The sequence below is a fragment of the Lygodium microphyllum genome, chromosome 6 (assembly GCF_053477565.2).
Source record: "Lygodium microphyllum isolate KBCC chromosome 6, Lygodium_microphyllum_v1.1.10, whole genome shotgun sequence".
Taxonomy (NCBI): Eukaryota; Viridiplantae; Streptophyta; class Polypodiopsida; order Schizaeales; family Lygodiaceae; genus Lygodium; species Lygodium microphyllum.
Genome location: NC_141140.1, coordinates 36,081,281 through 36,098,127, shown reverse-complemented (window position 1 = coordinate 36,098,127; position 16,847 = coordinate 36,081,281).

The window sequence follows — 16,847 nt, the reverse complement described above, 5'->3', positions numbered from 1 at the left end:
CACCATCTACATGCATAACATAAGTTCTTTACATTTATATATTTTCATATACTCTCATATAAGCTGAAAAATATCTTTTTATGATTTAATTTTAAATTTTCTCTAATTTAATTAAAGTATCTCTAATTATTGTAAGTTTAGTTAAATTTTGTTAATTTATTTTACTCTTTTTAGATTATAATAATTTATTTCAAATTTTAATCAAATTTTATAACTTGTACTAATTATGTACATTTTTAAATTATTATTAATTATCTCAAAATTTTTATTAAATGCTATTTTTAAATGTTATTCTAATTTATTACTATTTTAATAATATATTAATAATTATTCATAATTTTCTCAAATTCAATGAGAAATTAAAATTTTAATTCAAAAAATATTCTATAATCATTTCAAATTTACTTTCTATTTTTAATTAATTAATTAATTATCATTCTAATTCTTTTTATGTTTTTAAAATATGTACACACACACACACACACACACACACAAAATTCTCTTAGGCCCTCTCTAGCCCCTTTTGTTTAGAAGTAGAAATTTTTCAAAAGAAAAAGAAGAAATGTGAACTTAGTATTTTCCCTTTCACTAAATAAAGTAAGCCCCCAAACAAACTCTACCCCCTCCCAAAAAATAAAATAAAAATGAAAGGACCCCCTTCTCTCTTTATAAGCCATCTCAATTTTTACAAGAGGATACTCTTGAGAGAGTGTATGTGAGAGTGAGAGTAAAACTGAGAGAAAAAAAGAAAATAGGTGAGAGAAATTACATGTCTAGGAGATAGAGACTATTCATGTGTCGACACCCTCCCTGCAAGCCTCGGCGTTGTAGTGTCTTTTATATCATGGCTCCACATAAGCACATTGATATTTATTTCTAATTTTATAAAGTTGAGAAATTGAGTTTATCTTACCTAAGTAGCATAAAAGTATAGTTAGTTAGTTTAAATTATCAAGACATCTTCAGAAATATAATGGAAATTTAGGCTTTAATTCTATAAGTTTATTTTAAAGATGTTAAATTATACATTTGAAAATTTTAGACTCTTATATAGACTTTCTATCCATAATGCCATTAAATAATCAAGGAAAATTAGTATTTTGTTAGCAATAGCCTAGTCATTATGTTGAAAAAGTAATTTATTTATTGATTATGCACATCACACATATATTTTTCTAGTTTAGCCAATTGTAGATAATAAAGTGTTAATTTTTCTTTTTTAAATATTTTCCAAGTAGATAAAAAAAATCAATTGAGATACCTTAGTATCAATAATCTTGAAAATAGACAAGAGGGGAGAGAAGTGAAGAACCCAAGAGCGCACACACAAAAAAGCAACAGAGACTTGAGAACCCAGAGAGAGATCTGAAATCTTCTTCTTATTCTTTCTTCTTCTTCCACACAAATGAACTAAGTCTACAATAATATGAAAGTACCACAATGTATGTATAAGTGGTCACTAAGTGTGAGCCCATTAAGGAAAAAAGAGATGGCCCAATGAATGTGACTAACTAAGGATGGACTATGTGACTCTAGTCTAGCTATAGAATCATTGGCATATCCTCATATCGATCACTTCACATGCTAGTGTATAATATCATGCCACATCACCAAGGCACATAATGGATGCCATCTCATGTAGAGCTCAATATCACAACACTTCCTCTTGAGCTCAACATGAGCTCGTGAACTCCAAGTATAGTCCTGAAGTGTTCAAGCTTCTTAGCTCTCCCAAGGCCTTGGTGAAAATGTCAACAACTTGATCCTCTGTTTTGAAATAAACCAATTCAATATCACCTACCAAAACCCACTCTCGAATTGGCAATGTCACAACTTCCATGCCTATCCAAACAAAAATGTTCACAAATATATCAAATAATTTGAAGAATTTATAACCTTCATACATAGGTGACAAGTCATAACATACACAAATACTCCTGGTAGAGTTGATGTAGGAAAATCAGATTTTACCCAAGGCTCACACATCAATACTATTAATATCACTATCCGCTATAACCTCCAAAGCTAGAACAAAAGTAGAAGCTCTCAAACAACCCTTAGGGAAAACTGAGCTTTAAAATTTAATAAGTCCACAAGGATATATTTCAATTTGTGAACTATCTTCACATGTTCACAAACACACTTGATGTTATCAAGCCTTTGACATGAACACACGTGCAATATTGTACTTTTAGCAACAACTTCTTGTCCACTATGTCCCTATTTTTACTTCCACAAACTCATTATCCTTTTCTTTGCACAAACATCCCCTTTTGCTCCTCTTTCTCACACCAAGTTAGCCTCAACACAAGCATCGGCCAAAACCCCTATCAAGAGCCTTAACCATAGCTTAAACCCTACATCTTATCACTTTGGGTTTACTCTTCAAGCACTAGGTATGCTACATTTCTTCTTGGTTATGATAACTCTAGCAAGTGGAGAAACAAGTTCTTAGGAGTGATGTTAATGTAAAGGGTTAAAGGGATGGGTTATCTTAGTGAAGGTGGAAATGGATTACACCTAAGGGTTGAGTGAGTGCATAGATTTTTTCAAAGGACTAACCTCCAACTACACTTGGGTTCCACCTACATCACCAAGATTTGGAATCTATCACCATCATTAGAGGACATCTCACCCTTGTACACAAGTCAATGTCCACATCATGGTGTCATTTGGATCTTACACAAAAGCTTACAAGCATGGACCCCCTTTGTCACATGCTTATATGTATATAAGGAATTAAAGTCAAAGCAACTTTTGGAAGTCATTTTTAATAATTTTAATAAATCCCATGGAAAATTGAATTTCAAGAAAATTTCCACACTACCCGACTGGCTTTGACCTGGTCTACAAAGTTGCAAAATAAACTTTTTTTCAGATTCTTCATCAATTTGAAGTTAGAAGGCACAGACTGTTGGCTGCATGCAATTTTCTTCTCTCTTTCACCCTGATCACATCAACTTTCCATTTTATCCTTCTTATAAATATATTATAATAATGAGCTTTGGGCACCCACCTCTTGTAATCTAGCTTTCTTTCTCTAGCTTGTCTACCACCACCCTTAGCTTCTTGCATGATGACCAAGTTGGGGACTTGTCCCATCCACTATTCTCCATATTTTCAAAGTTACCATACATCATCTAAGATTATGTTAATTAAGAATATTAGCTTAATCTAATCCCTCAGGGAGGCTATATAAGGTGCCCATGGATATGTAAAGAGACACAATCACAAGCACATGAGAGCACTCTAGATCACCAAGCCCAAAGGGTAGCCACTAAGAGCACATTATGCAACACCCTCATGCTAGTCCATCTCTTTGAAGGAATGCTATGAGTGAGTCTCTTTTTTTATATAGAATTCCATGAATACATAATGGCAAGCTTCCTCTACCTCTTCTTCTCTTGTCTCTCTCTCTTCTCATCTCTCTCCCTCTCTCTCATATTCTAATATGATGTCTAGATCATACAGTTTCCAAATCATATGTACTCTCTTCTGATTCTCCCTCTACATTCATACTTAACCTTATTAAGTAAGACTTGCCATATGCTCTATTGGTGGGAAATCCTTATTTTCTCATGTTATATATATGTTCATGGAAGAAATTAGGAGTCATTATCTCTCTTAACCTTCCATCATCTTCGTTTTTCTTAAGATGGCCTACAAATTCTCTCTTGTGAAGTTGTGTTTTGATTCTTTCCATTCACTTAGGGAACAGATGTCCTAGCCCACCCTTTGTCTAGGTGGTGCCTTCTTTAGCTCTCTTAGTGAGGATTGGAGGTTGGGTGGGTAAGAGGCAACCCACTCATATTTTCAGCTCTCATTTTGGTGCCCCCGCTGAGGATCGAACTCAAGACCTTCAGTTTACAATTTCTTTGAAGGAAGAAATATCAAAGGATTTGTCCTCTTCTTCAACGAGTGTTTGTCAAGGGATCACTAAGGAAGAATCTTCATCAAACCCTATTCAATGCATTTATTGCTCAAGAGTACCACTATGGTCTTCAAAAGAAGCTAAAGAGAATAGGAATCTTTATCGTCAAACGGCACGTATACGGGTAAAGCAAGTTAATTACACACACCCTTCTTTACTTCAAGAGAAATCTTTCTCTCATCAAGTCTCTAGGTCAAGGCATTGTATTGAGTGCTTTGTGTCTAGTGTAAAGACACTGTCTAAGGAGCTATTAGTAGAAAGATACATTTTCAGCAAAGGTTGGCCTTCTATTTTGGAGCTAAGAGGTTGAGAGAGATCTTGTTGTCCCCTAACCCCATAATATTTCCTATTTTGGATTATAACATCTCCTTTATTATGGACATATTCATTCTACTCTAAGTGCATCCCATGAACCATAGGGATTTTACAGACCTATCCATCCTCTTGCTAGGCAAACCATGCACATAATAGCTAGCAAAAAGCTCAGCGGAATTATTGGGCCCTCGTCGTCTTACTGAGATTAATGCATCTGTGATTCCATTTATTCTACCCTTAATAAGATATGACTTGGGCCTAGACACGTTCATCTTTGTTTTGTATTGAGTTAGATCAACACCTTTCTATCATGGCTTTTCCAAGCTTTTTTGGGCACAAAGGGAAAAAAGCTCTAGACTTTCTAGATGACTTAGAAATGGCCTTCCTAATCACATGCCAAGATGATGAAGCAACCAAAATACGTGCATTCTCTTTAGTTCTAAAAGGTGATGCTCAAGTGTGGTATCAAGCTCTCTCGGTGACTACAATGGGTAACTAGAAGGATCTCAAGACCGCATACTTGCATAAGTACCAAGATACAAAGCCTCCTGAAGATCTCTGGAGACAATTCCTAGATCTTTGCCAAACCTTACCAGGGGAGTACCAAGCATATGAAGGCATGTTTATAAAATTGTGGGATAAATGGTTAGCCTCCTTAACTGAGGGAGAGAGAGTACCTGATTGCCTTAAGAAAGATTGTTTTCTGGCCGGACTCCACCCTCTACTAAGGAGAAGGTTAAAGGTAAGTTTCTTACATCCTATGAAGAATCAGTCACTTATGCTAGGGAGAAAGATAGGAAATTGAAGTATCAAGTCCAGTTGAAGGGGGGAGTTGAGCCAATGCAGGTTTTACCAACCATGCCAAGGCCTAAAGAAATAGTAGAGGCCCCACCCGCGCCGAACCAGAAATGCCATAGCAAGAGCTCCTACAAGGCATTACTAATCAACTTGAAAGCCTTTCGTTGAATTTAGTGCAATACCCTCTCCCCTCACAAATGAAGGCAATCGAGGCCCAAGGAGACAAGAAAGAGAGTATGTTTGCTATAATTGTGGGGAGACTAGCCATAGTATGTACTTTTTCTCTCATCCCAGGCGTCTACCAAGAAATGGGTTCTAACCAAGAAGAAGGGGACAACAAGTGACACCACCTAGGGAGAGGCTTGTTCCACTGAATCCAAGGCCTCCACCGTCGATTCAAGTTCTCCAAAATCCTTGACCACTTGCGGAGGTGCCGCCCTTGCATATCCAGCCGCTAAAGAATCATGACTTCAAGGTGATCACTTTTGATGAGAGTGATGTCAAAGGGAAGGCCAAAGTAGCAGAGGTTGAAGCAATGGGTGAAGAAAGCCCGTAGAATTAAGAGGATGGAGCCTACACCACCAGAGGAGGTTGGAAATATGAAAGAAGAGGCAAAGTCTTCTAAGGCTTCAAAGACACACGGTAGTAAAAGAGGAGGGCTCATTCACCCGACGCATTGAGCTAGATGATTTTTCCCTAGGTAAAAGTACTAGAGCTTATGATTTTCTTGCTGATGTGAGGGATCAAGGGCTAAAATTTTCATGGCCAAAATTACTGCATCCATATCCAACAGTGCAACGACAATGGTCAAAGATGATAAGCATTAGACCCATGAATAATAGACACGTGAATGCAATGAAGGCTAGAAAGACGAAAGATATTGTGTCTCTAGTGGTAGTTGAAATCAATGGGTAGAGAGTATCAAAGATATATGTGGATGGAGGTGCAAAGATTTGTGTCATGACAAAAAAATTGATGTATCATTTGGGATTAGAGGTAAGTGAAACTACTGAATTTGGGGCCAAAATGGCTAACAATGTAGTAGTAAATTGTTTGGGAGTTATAAAGAAAGTCAAGATAAAGGTGTGTGGAGTGCAATTGGAGCTTGACATGTATGTGATGACAGTGAAGGGGGATGGCTATCCACTCATTCTTGGGCGACCATGGCTAATGGGAATGAAAGCCAGACAAGATTGGGAGACAAGGGCTTTAGAGCTAAGGCCACAGAAGGGGTTACAGAAAAAATGAAAGAGCACTATCTACAACATGAAGGAGGGCTGATAGGAGGATCTTGCATTAGAGACCACCGCTGATGAATGGAGTTCCAGTGAGGATTGGTCATCTACGACAAAGGGTGAGTCTTGTAATGAGGAGGAAGAAAGATCTCTAGAAGTGATGGGGATTACATTGAAAGGGCCTTCTAGTAGTGAAATTCTGCATAGCTTCCAAAGGTCAAGAAGGAGGGTTAGAAAAAATGTTGACTAAGGATCTATCAGCTGAGGAAAAGGAAATCTACATGAAAGTGGTGATAAAACACTATGCAGTTTTTATTTTTGATTATGAACACATCACAGGTGTGACGGAAGTACAACACCACATTAATCTAAAAGATGAAGCAACATCAGTGGTGAAGTGGCTATGACGGTTGGGAGTAGTTCAACAAAATGCTCTACTCACTGAGGTGCAACAACTTTTGAATGCATGCTTCATCTATCCAGTAGAGGACTCAGAGTCGGTTTCACATATAGTGGTGACACCCAAGAAGAATGCCAAATGGAGGATTTGTGTGAACTACAAGCTGTTAAATGCTACAACAAAGAGAGATCACTTCCCTCTTCCCTTTCAGGATGAAATACTCAATCAGGTGCCAGGCATGAGAGATACATTGTTTGTGATGGGTATTCAGGTTATTTCCATATCCGAATAGCTGAGGAGGATCAAACAACCACCTTCATCATGCCTTGAGGGTGTTTTTCTTACAAAGTAATGCCATTTGGATTAACAAATGCCCCCGCTACCTTCAAGTGATTCATGAATTATGTATTCTAGCCATATTTTGGTAAGTCCATTAGGGTCTTTATTGATGATTTTTATATTTATAGTTCTAAGGCTCTACATCTAGGAAAGGTGGATGAAGGTTTCAATTGCCTCACACAAATGGGGGGGGTAGCTAAACCATAAGAAGTGTTGTATTGTCGAAAGTAGTGTAACTTTGTTAGGGCATGTCTTAAGTGAGAGGGGCATTGAAGTGGATCCAAAAAAAATTAAGGCCCTATTGGCGGTGCTGTCATCATCTTCTGTGAAGAAACTAACCTCTTTCATTCAGAAGGTGTGATATATGGGGTAGTTCATTCATTTCCTCTCCCAATTAGTGTTTCAACTGCAATAGTTGACCCACTCTCAGGAGCTCCTGTGTGGAGTGACGAAAGCGAAATGTGCTTTTACGAGGTGAAGAAGGCTCTTAGCACCCTTCCCATAATTTTACAGCCTTGCTGGGATCAATAGTTTTTTGTCAACCTAAGTTTTGGGGAAGATGCTCTAGGGGCAACACTAATACAAAAGGATGCTAAAACTGGCCTGATGAGGCCGGTTTACTTTTCTATCAGAGTAATGACAGCATCAGAACGAGGGTACAAGATGGTGGAGGTGATGGTTTTGTCTCTAATGTTTGTTGTAAGTAAGTTTCATCCTTATCTTCTCTCTCGGCCGTTCATAGTGATCATGATAGAAGAGCATTTTCCCTATGCCTTACAGCACATGGATGTTTCAACCAACTAGAATCACTAAGTGGGTGATACAACTCCAAGAGTTTGACTACACCTTTAAGGTGAAGCACTCTACTCGGACCTGCCTAGTTGATTTATTGACTCACAAATGCCATCAAAAGAAGGAAAAAGAGAAGGGAAATGTAAAAGAGGAGACCTCTCCTCTTGAGGACCCACCACGGGTGGAGAATGCCCATGCCCTCTACTTTGATGGGGCCTACAAGAGTATTAAAGATAGAGTGGTAGCAGGAATAGTGGTGTTCAGTTCTCTCGAAGGTGACAAACTTTACGGATAAGGTATTAACCTAGAGGATGTCCATTCTAACAATGAGGCAGAATATCAAGCCTTGCTTTTAGGTTTGAGGTGGTGTCTCTCACATGGTATCACTCAACTTAATGTTTTTGGGGATTCTATGCTAATTGTTATGCAAATGAAAGGAATTTGTGCTTGTAAAAATGATAACTTAGTCGTGAAAAATAGAGATGCTAAAACTCTCATGAGGAAGCTACAAAAAGCCTAAATCTATTTTGTGCCAAGGCGCACAAACGACGATGTAGATGCTCTAGCAATTGAAAATTTGAAAGAGGTAATGGTGGGCATCATTGCAGTAAAGCTTCCCTTGTTTCAAGGTAAGTTTCAACTACAAGATGTGCTTTATTTTCTTGAGTATGGTGAGGCACCTACATATATGAACAAGAATGAGAAAAGGTGGTTGGCTACTAAGGCCACTAAATACTGCTTGATAAATAATGTGTTGTATTGCAAAGGAAAGGATGCAGTACTTAGAAGGGTGCTAGCAACAAAGGAGATTATGGATGTAACTAAGAGTTGCCATGAAGGGGTTTTGTGGTGGATATTTTGCTCAAGAAATAACCAGCAAAAAGATTCTCCAAGCTAGTTTTGTGTGGCCTAGTCTGCATTGAGATATACAACATTGGTGTCGCACTTGTGATGCTTGCCAAAAGGTTGGACCAAGGAAGCTAGTGTATGAGGAACAAACTCCCATAACTACCTATGGCCCATTTGAGAAATGGGGGATTGATGCAATATGGCCACTCCCACAAACTCAATCTAGCAAGGAATACATCATAATGGGTGTGGACTACATGACAAGCTGGGCTGAGGCTTCAGTAACTAGTAGAATCACAGACCAAGAAGTGGGAAAATTTATGTTTGAAAATATTTATTGCACGTTTGGCACACCTTTAGAAATTATCTCTGACGGGGTCCTAGTTTTAGGGCTAATCTCGTGGGGGAGCTAATGGAAAAGCTAAAAATCAAGTGTAAGCATTCTACTCCCTACTATCCAAAGTGTAATGGTTTGGTCGAAAAGGTGAATGGGTTGATTTGTAAGATAATTACCAAGCAAGTACACATGCACCCCAAGCAGTGGGATAAAAAATTTAATGCCGATCTTTGGGCCTACAGGACTTCATTCAGAACCTCACTTGGCTATACTCCATTTCACCTCGTTTATGGCCAAGAGGCTTTGCTTCCTATAGAAGTAGAACTGACCAGTTTATGTGTTTTAGTAGCCAGGTGAGAGAAGAATCAAGATAAGAAGTTAGAGGAAAGGATCTTGGATCTAGAGAGGTTGGAGTTAGACAAAGAAGCATCAGTCCAACACTATTCCATGGAGTTTGAAGAGAGGAGAAAGACATTTAATAAGAAGCTAGCTAGCAAGTACATAAGGGAAGGATCACTTGTGCTACGCTATGATAACGCTTTGATAACAGAAATGCTAAACTTGTGTTCAAGTTGGAAGGGCCATTCATGGTTATAAGGAGATATCCAAATGGCAGCTATAAGCTAGGTGACATGGATGGGAGGGTTCACAAGACAAGGATAAATGGATGGCAACTCAAGTTTTATTTTCAAAGAATTAGGGACACTCTAGAGCAGCCATTTGACAAAGAGCCACCAATGAGGGGGTGCAGTTCTCCCTGCTCTATTGGACTATCATTAGCAAGCTAGAGACATGAATGCCTCTAGCTTAAGGGGAGGGCTAACGATCCGGGTTTTTTACAAATCTGATTTCTACCACGAAATTTGGCCAAAACCCCTATCAAGAGCCTTAACCATAGCTTAAATCCTACATCTTATCACTTTGGGTTTACTCTTCAAGCACTAGGTATGCTACATTGCTTCTCGGTTATGATAACTCTAACACATGGAAAAATAATTTCTTAGGAGGGATTTCAATGTAAATGGTAAAAGGGATGTATTATCTTAGTGAAGGTGGAAATGGATTACATCTAGGGGTGGAATGAGTGCATAGATTTTTTCAAAGAACTAACCTCCAACTACACTTGGGTTCCACCTGCATCACCAAGATTTGGCATCTATCACCATCATTAGAGAACACCTCACCCTTGTACACAAGTTAATGTCCACATCATGGTGTCATTTGGATCTTACACAAAAGCTTACAAGCATGGACCCCCTCTGTCACATACTCATATGTATATAAGGGATTAAAGTCAAAGAAGATTTTGGAATTCATTTTTAATAATTTTAATAAATCCCAAGGAAAAATCAAATTTCAAGAAAATTTCCGCGATGCCCTTCGACTTGTCTATAAAGTTGTAGAATAAACTTTTTTCAGATTCTTCACCGATTTGAAGTTATGAAGGCACAGACTGTTGGCTGCATGCAATTTTCTTCTCTCTTTCACCCTTATCACATCAACTTTCCATTTTATCATTCTTGTAAATATATTATAATAATGTGCTTTGGGAACCTACCTCTTGTAATCTAGCTCCCTTTCTCTAACTTGTCTACCACCACCCTTGGCTTCTTGCATGATAACCAAGGTGGGGACTTGTCCCATCCACTATTCTCCATATTTTCAAAGATGCCATACATAATCTAGAATTATGTTAATTAAGAATATTAGCTTAATATAATCCATCATGGTGGCTATATAAGGTTCCCATGGAGATGTAAAGAAATACAATTACAAGCACATGAGAGCATTATAGATCACTGATCCCAAAGGGGAGCCACTAAGAGCACATCATGCAACACACTCATGCTAGTCCATCTCCTTGAGGTAAGCTATGAGTAAGTCTTTTTTCTCATATAGAATTCCATGAATACATAATGGCAAGCTTCCTCTACCTCTTTTCCTTTTTTCTCCCTCTCTTATCATCTCTCTCCCTCTCTCTCATATTCTAATATGATGTCTAGATCATATGGTATCTAAATCATATGTACTCTCTTCTAATTCTCCCTCTACATTCATACTTAAACTTATTAGATAAGACTTTCCATATACTCTATCGGTGGGAAATCCTCATTTCCTCATGTTATATATATGTTCATGGGAGAAATTAGGAGCCATTACCTCTCTTAATCTTCCGACATCTTCATTTCCCTTAAGATAGGCTACAAATTCTCTCTTGTGAAGTTGTGTTTTGGTTCTTTCTATTCACTTAGAAAAGGGATGTCCTAGCCCATGCTCCCTTTGGCTAGACGGTGACCTTATTTAGCTCTCTTAGTGAGGATTGGAGGCTGGGTGGGTAAGAGACAACCCACTCATCTTTTCAGCTCTCACTATCTACTTGATTGTGAGTTTATTCTAATCATATATCTCCATCAATTACTTATCATCTATCTTGAACGGAGTGAGTTAGATTGTTGGACACCTCATTCCTAGACAGGGTTAGAACCAAGCAAAATGGGCCCCTGCATCAGGAGAGGAAAGCCCCCATTTTTCATGGTAGTGTCTTTTCATCATCTACCCCTTAAATTCAGTGAGTTGCAATGTTGGGTGCCTCATTTCTAGGGAGGGTCACTACCAAGCAAAAAAAGCACATTTGAGAGAGAGGAAGGGCCCATATTGACTAGTAGTGACCCCTTTTGTAGGCGTCATTGAAGCCTCCTTTTTCTTATTGAAGAAACTCACTTAACATATAGTGTATGAAATTTATTTCTCCCCATACATCTTTCATGGAAGTTTTGAATTTGTCAAGGGCCTTCTTGAAGGCGAGGATATCCTCAATGGACCAATGTGTTTCGTCATAATACAAGAACACTATGTCTAGTACCTTCCAGACTTGGGCATTCCTATTCATTGCTCTTCCATTATCCACATGGTCTTCGATTGCATTATGTAGCGCTTTCCATTGGTTGTGATGAATGCAAGAAAAACATTTTTCAAGCTTTCCATGGAAGCCCAAAAACCTCTTGGCCTTAACCCCACCTATTAAGGATTTCTTGGAAACACTATTTCCATTTTTCAATCTCTAAGGATCTACCTTGATCCCAACATTCCCTCCATAGAGACCAACGTATGACAAAACCCTCTCAATAGCCCTAATAGCACCATCCTTGACCTTTTGGGGTTGCAGTTTCCATGCAAATTCAATGTATATATACATAATTTTCTTGAATATTCTACATAAGGCTTGCAATGTGCATATGCGGATGTTTGTTAAAGGGATATCTAGAATGGCTTGAAAGTTTGGAGCTTTGGTGTGTCTATTAGGCACCTTGTTCCAACCTCTAGCAGCATTTCATTACTTGGCCATGGCCATGCAATAAATGCAAGGACTCTTAATAATAGCACCTTTTGACACATTATACATGCACTTTAGTGTCTTTAAACATACGGCCATGTGCCACTCCACTTTATATTGTCCTAACCCTTCAACACTTAGTTCATCCTCTGATTGTTGAGCATGTATCACGTCGGGTATCAATTTTTTTAAAAACACCTAGTTCAATACATCAAAATCTTCCATGTCAACCTAGAATGCTCCCAACTATCAGATGTCTTGCTCTGATTGTAGGCTGAAGTGCACTAAGTCCTCTGAGCCTTTACCCCATGCTGGTACATGGCTAAAAAGCCCTTTCATCTACAAGGTGATAGAAACTCTCTCCATTTTCTTTCCCTTCACAATCTCAGTTTCATCTAGGTTGTGATAACAAAAATGGCAACCACATTTACATTTGCATGCTCTAGCATATGTAAAATCTGATCATTTGTAAGAAGGTGGGAAGAAGATATAATTTAGTGTGGAATTATTAATAATATCTTGTCACACTAACATAGGTATAAAAGGGGTGAGACATGTAAATTTCCACATCTTTGGATAATAATAAATTTATTGTCTCTTACCTCACCTCCTTGTTCACAACTTCTATAGCTTCTCTCTCTTATTTCCTAAATTTCTAGTTTTCTCTCTCCTCATCATTCATTTCTCTCTCCTATGCCATTCTTCTCTCACCTCTTAGTTCTCTCCTTGAAAAGTGGTATCAGAGCTTAGGCTTTTGATCCATTTTATTTTCTCATTTTTAGACATATTTTCTCTATTTTTTTCGTTAATCTTGGAGAGTAGATACAAGAGCACATGTTAGGTGCTTGTAGGCATTCTACTTAGAGCAAAGACTAATCTTATAGCTCTAACAAAGGTCTTGGAGAGATTTAGCCAAACCGTGGCTAAAATGGCAAGCTGTGCATCCATTACAGGCTATTTTGAAGATAACTTGTTAAAATAGGGGTTAATTGGACTTAGGAGAAGAACAAATTGTGGTTACTTTTCAAAGAGAGAGGATTCTCTTTCCCCTTTCTTGAAGCTTCCCTATAGGTTTCATGGAGTTTCCATTCAAGATCTCTTCGTATCACACACATCTTAGCCTTCTGACCTCATCTAAGCTGGGAATCAGTCGCTCCATCTCATAAGCTTCAAGTTTACTACCATTGTGGAGGATTGCTTGTTGTGTAGATATGCCAAAAAACCTCAAAAATTACAATGCAATTTTTGGGTTGAATATTGCTATGATCTCTCACTTCTCCAATTGAACCTCATCAAGCTTGGTTGCTCTAGCTATTAGCAAATTGTTTCTCTTAGGAATAATTAAGATTGGTGCTCTATTTATCTTCTTCTACTCTCTTAAATCCCTAATACTGCAGTCCATGGACAACCATGAAAGCTTGAGTCACAAGCTTTAGCTTCTTTCAAATTTCTTGAAGATTCTTTATCATTTCAGCCTTGGGATTCATTCTTATGAAGATTCCTTGAAGAAATGGTAAAGATTGGGATTTCAACCTGAAGAGCTTCCATGAGTTGAGATTTGTGGAAAATGGATTCAAGGTGTCAATCTCAAGCTTTTGAGGTTTCAAGATTGCTTACAAGCATCCAAGGAACAAGAATTAAACGTTATTTCAGAAACATTAAGCAAATGGAGTGTCAACCATTTGGGATTATGCAAGCCTTCATCGAACTATACAAGAGGTATTTCTCTTCAATTTTTAATATCTCTCATATCTATCCAATTTCTGAGCTTTATCCAATTGATTGAGAGATTAAAGAATTGAAAAGTTATTATCAAATTTTAGCTCATCATTGGTCAAATCATCACATTCATGGAGTGCATTTTCTACTTGATTCAAATAGTAAATTAGAAGCTTTTGCTTGATTTTTTAGCATTACATTCAATCCTATTTGTTAAAGAACCAACCGATTGGTTAAATTTCTCACTCTAATCCAAGGATTTGATTAAGATTATTTGATTCATGGTAAAACATATCATGATCCATTATAAAGGGTAAGTCAATAGTGAGTCATTGCGTGGTAAGACCCTATCTCTATTCATTTTGCCAATTTCAATTCTATTGCATCTCATGGAATGAACTAAATAGAAATTTCAATAATGCATATTATACTAATTGATTACATTAGCATGTCACTACCATGTTAAGATTCCCACCAATAAAAAATGTGGATGTTGGGGGAGATAGTGGGACAATAGAAAGGTGACCCTCCCTTACTATTAAAGATCCTAAAGGGGTGTAACCAACCAACCCGGGGGGACTTTGTCCACCTCCCAGTGATTCAGAGCCCATGTAGGGAGCCTAGCATGTCATTTTATCCCTCTCATAGATACCAGGAGTGGAGAATTGAAGATTCAAGCACTCCCAAAGATTCAAGTCTCTTGAAGATCAAAACAAGGTGAGACACGGCTATTACAGGACACTGCATGATATAAACATGTCATTACAAATACCATCTTCATCATTGGGATATAGATGCAGGTACTACAGGTTGCCCATAGTCCTATCCAGCTCCCCATAAGATTTATAAGCCCTTAGGTGCAACCATTTTGCTCTCATAGGTGTGGAAACAAGATACTTACATGTCAAAATAGGGTGTAGACTTGGACAATTCAGTCTCATAGATTGGATTGTAGAATTTCTTGTTCTAAATCTATTATAATGTGTTAGAGATCATATCAAAGAGGGAATTAGTGGATTCATTTTGAATCAAAAGTTTGGAAATCAGAGTTTTTTAGCTCAAGTTATAGCCAATTTACTAACAAGGGATTCAACAAGAATGCACTACTATGGCAGGTCATAAAGGGAAGAGTAAGGCCCATGATGAATATGCCCAAAAATCAGAGATAAGTTTTTGGAAAAATACACCTCAAGAGAGCCTTGAAGAGACTTAAATGCAAGGAGAACTTAGTGCTCTTAATCATACCATGTGTGAACATGAGAATAGACATGCTCAAAGGCACATAGAGCTATAATCTAGAGTTGAGCAAATGTTTTTGTCTAGTCACTCATCAAACAAAGTCTTCTTTGAGAAGTTGGTGGAATCCAGTACCCAAACAAAGGCTGAAATTAACAAAGTGGTAGAATCCAATGCACAAATCATTGCTCAATTCTCTCAATGGATGCAAATGCAAATGGGAACCAAGGATGCTAAGGAGAAAGCACAATCAAGTAGTGACCCATTAGTCCCACTTCAACCACCTAATCAAAATAGTCAAAGTCAAGGAATTACTAGACAAAGAAGCATTCCAAATAGTCAATATGCAGCAGAGAGACTTCACAAAGGCATGAAGAATATTTGGGCAACATGAACACTGCTTATCCCCAAGCTTATGGGCTAAATCCTCAAGTTTCTAGAGGTCCTCCACCATCAAGAAGGATTCACACTTATTCTTAACAGTCTTTTAAAAGAGTACCATGTCATTTCAAAGGTCCAATGCCTATTAATCATGATCATCATATCTTGGGATAGCAACCTTTTCATAAAAGGAAATTGAAAGATAAAATAATTTTGGCAAAGTACAATGAGCAATCATTTTCACCATGTGATCTAGAGGAATGGATTTCAAAATTAGGGTCCTATTTTGATATATTCCCTAGAAGTGATGATATGAAGATTAATTTTGCCTCATTACATTTGGAAGGGTTTATGTATACTTACTGGGGAAACATTAAGAAAGAGAATACATTGGTAGAGAATTGGGATGCATTCAAGATAGTTATGGTGGCTGATGTCTTTGTTTCTCCTCTTGAAAAAGAGAAATTGGCACAAAGATGGTATGGACTAGAGCAAAGAGTCCCAAGTGTGTGGGATTATACAAATCGATTCCTCAATCTCACCATGTATGTAGAAACTATAAGTGATAAAGCTAAACTCCACGATCACATGTACAGTTTAGAACCTTCTGTATGAGCTGATGTTATGGTGCGAAATCCCACTACTCTTTTCAAAGCCATTGAGCTTGTGGAATGTTATGGAAGTAAATATATAGGAGAATCCACATTTTATCCTACTTTCAGATAGATATTTTGAAACACAGACAAATTGGCAATGTTTATGGCAGTAAACATGCACCAAGTGGGAGCTTCAGAGCACCAACTTATCCATCATTCATTGCTTCAAGATCTTAAGGCAATTTCAGGACATCAAACAATTCAAGATTGGATTTTAAACAAAGGGACAACAAGTCTAGAAATACTTCAACCAATGTAAATCCAAAGTCCGTTCCTATGGACCTATATAGAGAAAGGAAAGAAAAAGGCTTATGTTTAAAATGTGGAGAGAAATATATAACTGACCATACAACAAAGTGTGTATATAATAATGCAAAATCCAAGGTCCATAGTATGTTAGTCTTTGAAGATTCAGAGGATGATAATGATGAGGCAAATGCATTTATAACTACCACTGAAAATGAGGATGTTAAAGAGAAAGTTGAGCAAGAGCAATTTTATGAACCTACTAACACTTTTCCTTTT